This window comes from Lynx rufus, unplaced genomic scaffold, assembly GCF_022079265.1.
Source record: "Lynx rufus isolate CCGP_SWC_20201006 ecotype Redwood Valley unplaced genomic scaffold, mLynRuf1.p SCAF_14, whole genome shotgun sequence".
Classification (NCBI taxonomy): Eukaryota; Metazoa; Chordata; class Mammalia; order Carnivora; family Felidae; genus Lynx; species Lynx rufus.
In genome coordinates this window covers 30,881,443-30,892,890 of record NW_025814828.1, presented here as the reverse complement: position 1 = coordinate 30,892,890, position 11,448 = coordinate 30,881,443, and the positions used below count along the sequence as shown (strand labels likewise).

Here is an 11,448-nt window from a genome sequence, read left to right as displayed (position 1 = left end):
TCCATGAGAACGAAAAAAATCATAGTTTTCATTTCAACAAAAGTCCTCAATTAGTATTTGCTGAATGAATAAAGGAATGAAAATGTAAATATAAATCATAAGAAAATTGTTCTTCTTTTAATGTTTATTTTTGAGGCACAGAGAGAGATTGAGAGCAGGGGAGGCGTAAAGAGAGAGGGAGAGATAGAATCCCAAGCAGGCCCCGCACTGGAGTGCAGAGCCCGATGTGGGGCTCCATCCCACGAACCGTGAGATGATGACCTGAGCTGAAATCAAGAGTCAGCCATTCAACTGACTCAGCCACCCAGGCATCCCAGAAAAATGTACTTTTTAAAAATTTATTTATTTTTTATTTTTTTAAATGCTTATTCAGTTTTGAGAGGGAGAGAGAGAGTGAGTGGGGGAAAGAAAGAGAGAGAGGGAGACACAGAATCGAAAGCAGGCTCCAGGCTTTGAGGTGTCAGCACAGAGCCCGATGTGGGGCTTGAACCCATGAACTGCAAGATCATGGCCTGAGCTGAAGTTGGATGCTCAACCAACTGAGCCACCCAGGCACCCCAAAATGTTCTTTTAAAAGTATGTTTAGATACTGGCTGTAGAAACAAAATTATCTACCCCATATTCATGAATTTAGCCATGGCTAGAAAGTTTCATTGGGGTGGAATCTAAAGGTCTTAGTGGTTCATAAATATCTTCACAGCACGGAGGACAGTTGACAATGGGAGGAGTTCTGAGAAGACTAGCCTGTGCTAACTATTATATATTGTAATATAGAAAAAACAACAATAGGAGTGCCTGGGCAGCTCAGTCAGTTAAGTGCCTGACTCTTGATTTCATTTTAGGTCATGATCTCACAGTTCATGAGTTTGAGCCTCACATTGGGCTTTGTGCTGACAGTCGGAGCCTGCTTGGGATTCTCTGTCTCCCTCTCTCTGCTCCTACCTCACTCTCTCAAAAATAAATAAATAAACATTTAAATTAAAAAAAAAATAAAGAAAAAACAACAGAAGTTAGTTACATACCTGTTCAAACACAATTATAAATACATACTTATTCTGAATACTGATTTTATGAAGTCTTTCTAAACATTTGTTTTAAAAGGGCAGAAAATTTCTCTAATATTAAAAGGTTTATTACCTTAGTACTAAGTACTGTTGAGTTGCAACTTTGAGTTTTAAAATACTTATTTTAAATTTTTTTTTCAACGTTTATTTATTTTTGGGACAGAGAGAGACAGAGCATGAACGGGGGAGGGGCAGAGAGAGAGGGAGACACAGAACCGGAAGCAGGCTCCAGGCTCCGAGCCATCAGCCCAGAGCCCGACGTGGGGCTCGAACTCACGGACCGCGAGATCGTGACCTGGCTGAAGTCGGACGCTTAACCGACTGCGCCACCCAGGCGCCCCTTAAAATACTTATTTTAGAAACCTGCATTTATTCTCTTAAAGTTGGCAGCTATGTTTATCATGAGACTGATTTTATCCAACAACCAGATTATTCACTGACTTAGCTGTTAACAACTCAATCCACATAAAATGACTGTACAGATTCTGTCCAAATTGGGAACATAGCATAAGGCTTATTTATTAATTTATAACATGATTTTTCATATAAAATATTGAGACTCTAACAGATCAGTTTTAAGACATAATGTAGAAGCATGATTTTTTTAATCATGATTTTTGTCATTGGTGGGTCTGTCCCTCTCCCATAGGGGCTTATATCAGACATATTTGAGTTACAGACAGGGGGATATATGTAGCATGAAAAATATGCTCACATGATTATTACTTGCCTCACCTTCTGTCCTCAGCTGATAATTACATCTCTATTTTTACCAATGGATATTCTTATAATCAGAATTATTAAAGCTATACAGACAGATCTGCAAAGGAGTTCCAATGCTTCAGAAGCTAAAATTAGTTTTTCATTTCTTAGTTTCATTTTGACACCACCATTCCCATAAAGGCTTCAATAATTAAGTGGAAATACTTGTGGATATCAACCACATACAGTATTTGCATCTGTAAATTAGTATATGCAATGAAAATGAGAGGGAGGAAGAAAATGAGAGAATGGTTGATTGTGTGTGTGTATGGTGTGTGTGTGAGTGAGTGTGTAGGTTTTCCTCAATTTCAAAATATTTTTATATGAAGAAGGAGCAGGAAAATTATCTCCTAAAAACAGGCATTTCAGGGCACCTGGGTGGCCCAGTAGGTCAAGCATTCAACTCTCAGTTTCAGCTCAGGTCATGATCTCACGTTTCATGAGTTCAAGCCCTGTGTTGGGCTCTGTGCTGACAGTGCAGAGCCTGCTTGGGATTCTCTCTCTCCCTCTGTCTCTGCCCCTCCCCCACTCATGCTATCTCTGCCTCTTCAAAATAAATAAATAAACTTAATTTTTTTTAAAAAATAGTCGTCTTTTCTACAGTCATGTTTTAGAGAATCAGAAAGATAAAAGATCTTATAATTTTTTCAAGTACAAAATGTATACACATTCTTTGATAAGTAGATATAAACTTTGTGTTATTACAGCACAGTACTTTTCATAAGGCAGCCATACTTGTCTGATGTTTTATGTGTTAGCTGTTTTTAAAAAACATTTGAAATGATTTGGGACTCCACGTGCAGTGACCACATGTGTGAGTCATGTAGCTCACAATCTACAGTGAAGGTACACAACCTTCCTGCCTCAAGGAGTTGTCACTTTGTTTAGGTGGTATTTATGCTAAAGAACCTTCTAGAAATATAGAATTTCACAGAAGGAAATGCTAAGAACATAGTACCCTTTAGAGTTTGTGTATCTGCTGAAAGTCTAACTGTATTTTGCTGGTTTCAAAGCTCTAAATTAGATTTTCAGTGCAGGGATACAAAAAAAATCTAGGTAAGGGACAGCAAATAAATGCCTACAATTGCTTTTGTTCTGCCACTTAGACTTTCTCCCCTTAAGTTTCTGTAATTACAAAGACATTTTAAATGAGTCGATATTTCTAAGTTCATATATCACGTAGGAATCAAAACAGAACAGACCCATACAAATATAGCCGTATTTAGTACCAATACTAAAATTGGAATGATGCAGAGAATATTGGCATGGCCCCTGCACAAGGATGACACACAAAACAAACCATAAATGCCAACTAGAATCACAAAAGGTGTCCCTAAAATCTGAGAGCAAAACAGAAGATAGGAATTATAAAAAGTAGCATAGTTTCTCACACAAATAAAAGAAGTAATCTATGTCAGAGTTTCTCAACTTCGGCACCATTTGGGACAATTCATTCTTTGTCGGGTGACTATCTTGTGCATCGTGGGATATTTAGCAGCATCCCCGGCCTCTAACCACCAGATATCAATAGCACACATTCTCCCTGCTTTGTGACAATCCAAAATGTCTCCACTCCTTGCCAAATATCCCCTAGGGGAAGAAGGCCAAATCATTCCCTCCCACTCTTGGAGAATCATCGATCTAGCTTAACGCTTGTCCATCTGTGGACACGTAGGTGTGTTGGGGAGATTCTGAGACGTAGGATTGCTGGATCAAATGGATGTAGGACAATGCCTGGTGTTCCTTTGTGTCACAGAAAGATGAATGGTCAAAGTTTAATTTTTTTGTCAAACCAACAGGTGAGGGAAAATGTCTCTGTGTTGCTTTGTTTTGTATTTTCAAGCTCATTTTGACAGGACAATTTTTACTTATTCTGTGGTCAAGAAGATCACCTTAACAGGATTTGTTATTCTTTAAAGTCACACTTCTCAAACTTGGTCATTGTTCAGACAATTTAAGTTAAGGAGAAAAGGTGTTTTTGTCTCCCTCTGTGGGCTTTAATCATTTTTACTAGCCAATTACTTAAATTCAAACAAATATATAAAAGAGCTATCTTTAGCATACAGCTTCCATAAAGCTGTAAAAATGAAGTAATAAGTGTAGAAATTAAATAATAACAGAAAAATCAAACCCAAATGTTCAAATTACAAATGCTAATTTAATGTGGCCAATGATATACCATGAACACTTAATCAGAGCAGACAATATGAATACGGAACTGCTGGTTAAGGAGGATACTTAGGTGTTTTCCTTTGCCTTTCCTACAGACTGCCACAATCTGCCCTCCATTGCTAAGCCACTCCATCACCTTAGATCTCATGAAAAGATCTAGGGAAGCATGTGAGCCTTCTTTTTTAGTACAAAATTATCATTTATGTATAAGTCCTTTCCTTCTAGAACCCTCTTTCTCTGATTGTAGAAGCATTTCTAGAAGCTTTGGTTCCCAGGCCCAGGGATTTGTGACCCCTCTGGGCCTGGTTTTTAGAGGGGAACTCATTTTCACCTATGCAATCATAGTTTATCTTTCTTGAGAAGTGACATTATTGGTTGCCAAGAATTTTCTGTGAAAGAATCAAAATTATCAATTGTATGGGTTTTTTTTTTTTTTTGAGAGAAACAGAACATACAAGAAGGGAATAGAGTCAGAGGGAGGGAGGGAAGGAAGGGGGAGGCAGAGAGAGAGAGAGAGAGAGAGAGAGAGAGAGAGAGAGAGAATCTTAAGCAGGCTCCACACTCAGCACAGAGCCCAAATCAGGGCTCAATTCCACAACCCTGGGATCATGACCTGAGCCAAAATCAAGAATCAGATGCTCAACTGACTGAGTCACTGAGGCTCTCCAAGTCATGACCATGTTAATAGATACTTTATAGTAACAGTCAAAATATAGTCATAATTGAAAAACACAACTGAGGGGTATTTTCTGTCATTCTTTGTTTCAAATGTATTTGATTTGCCTCACTAGAAGAGACACTTATAAATAACACCAGTAAATATAAAAGCAATTTTTCAAAATTATGAAAAAATAAAAATAATTATAACAAAACCTTAGCATAGATATTAAATGTAACTCTTCCTGGATAACATGGTAGAAAGGGAAATACTATGCATTACATGTTTTCATGGTTTGGTAAAGGAAAATGCACCATTCCTTCATAATACCATACCTGTTTGAGAAATTTTAGGTATTTTTTCATTTTAAATATTTTGAGATATACTGTACTACATAATAATGGTCAGTGACCTAAAATTATGCTTTTTTAAAAAATAAAAGATGGCCATTTTATATTGCTTGAAATAAAAATCAAAGTCCTAATATTATAACTTAAGTCAATGAAGACATTTTGGTTGGGTGCAGAGCTCATACAGCAGTAATCAGTCTGATAATCATTTTAGAACAGGAATCAGTAAACTTTTTCTACAAAGAGTTATATAAAAATATTTTAGACTTTGTGGGTCATACGTTCTTTGGCACAACTACTCAACTCTGTCATGGTAGCATGAAAGCAGGTTTAAACAAATTTTAAGTGAATGGGCACAGCTGTGTTCCAATACAATTTTATTTTCTAAAACATTTGACCCTTATATATCTTATCTTGGAGTATATTCTCAAGTACTAATTATCTTAATAATCCCTATAACTTTTTATCTGCTCATCATGATCGCTAGTACATTCCGAATTGAAACACTAACAGAAAAATGCAAAAATGGATAGGAATGGTAAACAAACTTAGATATATTTATACAATTGAGTACCACTGGCCAATTAAAAGCAACAACCTAGTGATATGTGGATCAACATGAAGAATCTCAAACATTTCCTGCTGTGTGAAAAAAAAAAAAACAGACACAGCAGAATACATACTGTATGATTCCATTTATGTAAAGTTGTAGAACAGGCAATGCTAAGCCACAGCAACAGAAATCAAAAGAGAGGTTGCCTTGTGGATGCCATCATTGACTGGGAAGGAGTATAAAGAGACTTATTTCAGTGGATGTAAAATCTACCTCATTTTTTAAAAGGGTAAAAAAGAAAAAAAAGATTGCTTAAGACATCATTTATTTGCCAAAAGCATCCTAATCATAACAGGAATGTCAGTAACCTGGGTCTGAGGTCAAACTCATAATTTGATTCATAATCTGATATGCAGATGGGACTTATTTACACATTTCAGAAGTTAGATTTCACATTTACTTGGAGTTTGACTTATTTTGCTTTATGGCACTAGAACAGATACAAGAAAGGGAAAAAAAAGCAAACATACCTAGAGAATTCATGATGTGCCAAACATTGTGTTACCTGTGTTGCATGATATTTAATATCATAAATCTGTGAAACAAACATGAGTAAACTGACACTTTACAAAATCAGGTAACTTGTCCAAGGGCACAGACAGTACATCACAAAAGTATACAATCCATATGTGTCTAATCTCAAATTTTAGCTCTTCCCAACCTTAGTATGACTGACTAGCAGTTTACCTACAGAAGATTCAGAAAAACTACAGTGATGATCACACATGTCATTATAAAGAGGATTCCCCTTTAAATGTAGCTTAAAAGATATGATCAAAGATGTTGGTAAACCTTAAATACCTGGTGAGGCTGAGCCAGCAGCACTTAAAACACTTAGGTTTTGTTTTTAAGATTTTATTATTAAGCAATCACTATACCCAACATGGGGCTTGAACTCACAACCCCAATATCAAGAGACTGAGCCAGCTAGGGGCCCCTTGAGGCACTCCCTTGAAACAAAACCCAATCTGTTGCACTGGTGAGACTTCTTTTGGGGTAATTTTCCATGGCAGATCAGCAGGGAATGTTTCTGTTGTTTGCATCTGAATCCACACAGGTTTTTGCAGCTTCCCCTCATACCCACAGGCTTTGGCATCACTGATTACTGTCCATGTTTTGGGATTTGTGTTTCAGTAGTATGTGTGTGAAAGACCACAAAGGCATGTGAACTTACAGGGAAAGAATGTTGTCCCTGAAAAGGTGTTGCAGAAAGCCATCAGTTCAACAGCTGGTATCAATAAGGCACATTCTTCTTCCTTTTCTATAACCACCACATTCACCATTTAACCTAACAAATGCTTTGCCCATTGTACAGTGGACTATATTCAGCACCCTTAACACAGTAAAGTGCTAATAATGGGGTTATGCTGTAATGTGCCTGTGGTCATTAGCAATACAATTTAAAAAACACCAATCTTTCTCAGGCAATATCGTGAGGCTTTTCCAAGTATTTTTACAGAAAACATGCATTTTGTTTAAGAAAAATTTTTTTAACGTTTATTTATTTTTTTGAGACAGAGAAAGAGCATGAACAGGGGAGGGTCAGAGAGAGAGGGAGACACAGAATCTGAAACAGACTCCAGGCTCTGAGCTGTCGGCACAGAGCCCAACACGAGATTCTAACTCAGGAACAGTGAGATCATGACCTGAGCCAAAGTCGGACGCTTAACCGACTGAATGAGTCACCCAGGCGCCCCTAACCATTTGCATTTTTAAAAGAAAACTGACAATGACTTTGCCAAAACCTTAAGATTTATATTTTCACCTCAGAAATTGTTTAAGCATTCCATGGTTCTCTTTGTTTTCCTGATGAGCATTTAAAAAAAACCTCTTATTTCATTCAGTGTCTCAAGTCACACTGATAACAAACAGAGTGTATGATAGGATCTGGAAGTTTCCCATAATGTTGGTCATCAATGAGCTTGAAGTGGACGGTGTCACTGACATTGAAAGAGACCCAGTATTTTTTTTTTTTTAGGTCATCTATTACTTGGCTTTAGGCTGACAAGTCAGAGAAGGTAATATATCAAGCAAAAGTATGTGGTTCAGTTTTGCTAATACAATTTATGCTCAACTGTGACACAGAATTTAAGATGGAAAATCCTATTAGGTCTTCATTTGCTGCTCAAGCCAGAGCAGCAGTGCTGTTATGCTCAAACTTTATGTGTTTAATATTCACTAAAATATAGTGCCTGCAAAGTGAAGACCACAAAAAGCTGGATGCTGATAGAAATAAACCAATATTGTTTAGGAAAATGTTTCTACTGGTTTTCAATGGGCATCCCAAAGCTTTTTATTTTATTTTTAAAGTTTATTTATCTATTTTGAGAGAGAGAGAGAGAGAGAGAGAGAGAGGCAGAGAGAGGGAAAGACAGAGAATCCCAAGTCTCCACACTGCCAGCAAGGAGCCCAACGTGGGGCTCGAACCCACAAAACATGAGATCATGACCTGAGCTGAAATCAAGAGTCAGACACTTAACTGACTGAGCCACCCAGGAGCCCCTGCATTTTATTTTTTAACATGTGGATTTTTTTCCTCATTAATATTTAAAGGCTCTTTCTTATGAAAACTTTAAGCAGAGATGACTGGGTGATACATCGATTCCACTGTCTATCTTATTTTCGTGCTCCACCATAACTGTCTTTTTTGCACTTGTGATATCATATGCTACATGATGACATTTCAGCCTCTCATTTGCACATGTTCAATATACTTTAAGTAAGTACACTTTACTTGAATACAAATGTTCCCTGTTGTTTTATATTTTAAATGCTGACTTTAATATGCTGGTATATTTTTCTTCATCATATGCTAGAAAAATGGTATGTTTTTGTTTGACTACAACTGAGGTTTAATTGTGTCCACTCAACAAGACTGCTAAACTTTGCTGAGTGGAGAAATAAGAGGTTCATGTCCCCAGGTCATATTAAATACTTCTCCCCCTGGTGTTGGACAAGATGTGAGAAGCACAAATTTGGAAAGGCAGGACCTAACTTACATATTTTTCTCATTTTACAACTGCCAGAAGCATGTTTTGACATGACTCGCCTGTCTGTATTTTGTGGTGGCTCAGGATGGTCCATGGACCTACCATATAAATGAACTGTACAAAGGTACTGTGTATGTACGAATGCATTCTATGGACTTAAGTAAAAATTCATGAACACTAAAATGTTTGATCGCCTACTGCAATTGGACTTCTCACCTTTGCCAGCACAGGCTCTCAACTGACCATTGTGACTATGTTGTAATGTTGTCATTAAACTATTTTACGCCAATTAACTGCAAATATTCCAAGCTATTAGATTCTTTTTTAAGAAGTCTAAATACACTTGATGCCTTCAAAATAGTTTTTCAGGTTTAGGGAAATATTTTTAACTGGTTTCATGAATAATCAACAGGATCCTCAGAACAAATGTTAGAAACACTTTGTTCGCTTTGAAATACTAACAAAGAACAGTTGAAAATAGGTCATAAGAAATTATATATATTCTTTGCTTTATCCAATGTTGAAACCATTTTCTTCTTCCTTTTTTTTTTTAAAATATTTCAATCACATTCTTATCATTTTACCTTGGATGGTTTTCTCTTCATGTTTGAGCTAACACAATTAGCTCTTCATTAGTCTCACTTCCAATCCACCTTACAAAGTGCCATAAAACTAATCTCCCTTATACTTTGTCATAACATGTCACTTCTCTTATCAAAAGCATTCAAAGATTTCTTGTTGCTTATACAGGGTAGCATTTCAATTATAAATGCTGTCCATAGTACTAGCCTATTCAGATTTTCTAGGATTCCTCTTATGTTTAAAACACATTCTCTGCTTCAGTCTATGCAAAGGGTCACTATTTCTGAAGCCCATCTTATGCATCCCTCCCCCTCAGCTGTCTTCATTTTCTTTAGGCTCCTAAAAAACCCTCCTCTCCATCTACTTAAATTCTATTTTCAATGTTCACATCCTATTTTATGATGCCAACATAGTGTTGGTGCATGCATGTGTGTGTCTTTACTTACTAACTTACTTTCTTACTATTTGGTGTATAGTTCTGAATTTTAACACAGGCATAGATTCCTGTAACCACCACCACAATAAAGATACAGAAAAATCTCATCACTGCTAAAAACTCCTTTTGTTTGAATATTTATTTATTTTTGAGGGGGAGAAGGACAGAAAGAGAGGGACAGAGAGAGAATCCCAAGCGGGCTCCACACTGTTAGCACAGAGCCTGATGTGGGGCTGGATTGCATGAACCCTGATATCATGACCTGAGCCAAAATCAAAAAGTTGGATGCCCGACTGACTGAGTCACCAAGGTGCCCCTAAAAAGTCCCTTTCATAGCAATTTTGTAGTAAACACTCCTCTTGCCCTTAATCCCTGGTAATCACTGATCTATTCTCATTGCTTTTAGTTTTGCTTTGTTTAGGATGTCCTATGATGGAATTATACAGCATGTAATCTTTTGAAACTATCTTCTTTCACTCACATAATGCCTTAAAGATTCATCTAAGTTATTGTATGCATCAACAATTTTTTCCTTTGTATTTATAAGTACTGTCCCATTACATGGATTTACTATGCTTTATTTATCTGTTCACTCCTTAAAAATTTTTTGTGTTGCCTCCAGGTTTTAGCAATTACAAATAGAGCTGCTGTAAACATTCATATACAGGTTTATGTGTAAACACGTTCCCATTTTTCTGGGATATATACCTGGGTGTGAAACTGCTGGGCAGGGCTAGGCTGAGATATACTGGAGCTAGAGGCACAAGGTAAAATCAGTAACATATCCAACTTTTGATATTTTGTCCTTCATGGATTTTTGCATTAATGTTAGTGTTTTAATATATTACAATGAAATAACATTTATTTTGATTGCCATTTTTTTGACATGCCCTTAATTTTCTTCTTAAGGTGAACGTCTCCATTGATTCACTTTAGTTTTTTCTTTTTGTTTTTTAATGTTTATTTATTTTAAGAGAAAGAGAGAGACAGAGAGAGAGAGAGCCTGCCCATGAGTGGGGTTGGGGGGTGTAGAGGGAGACAGAGAATCCTAAGCAGACTCCACACTGTCAGCACGGAGATCAACACGGGGCTTGATCTCATGTAACACAAGATCACGACCTGAGCTGAGATCAAGAGTTGGACACTTAACCAACTGAACCACCCAAGCACCCTGATTCATTCTAGTTTTGACCCTATTTCTGGGTAAGTTTATGTTTAACTTTGTGAGAAATTGTTGTTATCCAGAGTGGCTTTAACCATGGTGCATTCTCAGCATTAATGTGTGAGAATTCTAGTGGCTCCACAGCATTCCTAGTACTTGGTATTGACAATTATTTAGATGTTGAGGATGTTGTAATGTGGATGACGATGAAGATGATGGTGATTATAGGCAACCTAATAGTTATGGAGGGGTCTCTCTTTGTGGTTTTAATTTGTATTTTCCCTAATCACTAATGATACGGAACTTTAGTTGATGTGATTACTTGCCATCTATATACCTTCACTGGTAACACATTCCTGATGATTTTTGTGTATTCATTCATGATATTGGAATTTTCCTTTTCTTATAATGTCTTGGTCCAACTTTAGTATCAGGATAATTATGGACTCATAAAATGAATTGGGAAGTGTTCCTTCCTCTTCTGTTTTCTGGAATAGAATGTATAAAATTAGTTTATTTCCTTTTTGAGTCTGACAAATTCACTAGTGAAACTATCTGGCTCAGAATATTCTTTTTTTTGGAAGGACAAACTAAATGGCTACAGTAGATAAAGGATCTAATTTCATTCTTTTGCATGTGGATATCTAGTTTTCTCAGTA

At 36.8% G+C, this 11,448-nt stretch overlaps 1 pseudogene; it reads left to right on the top strand.

Annotated features, from left to right (window-relative positions):
- The first annotated feature begins 3,044 nt into the window (after positions 1-3,044).
- Positions 3,045-3,144, top strand: LOC124509705 (uncharacterized; annotated as a pseudogene).
- The last annotated feature ends 8,304 nt before the right edge of the window (positions 3,145-11,448 follow it).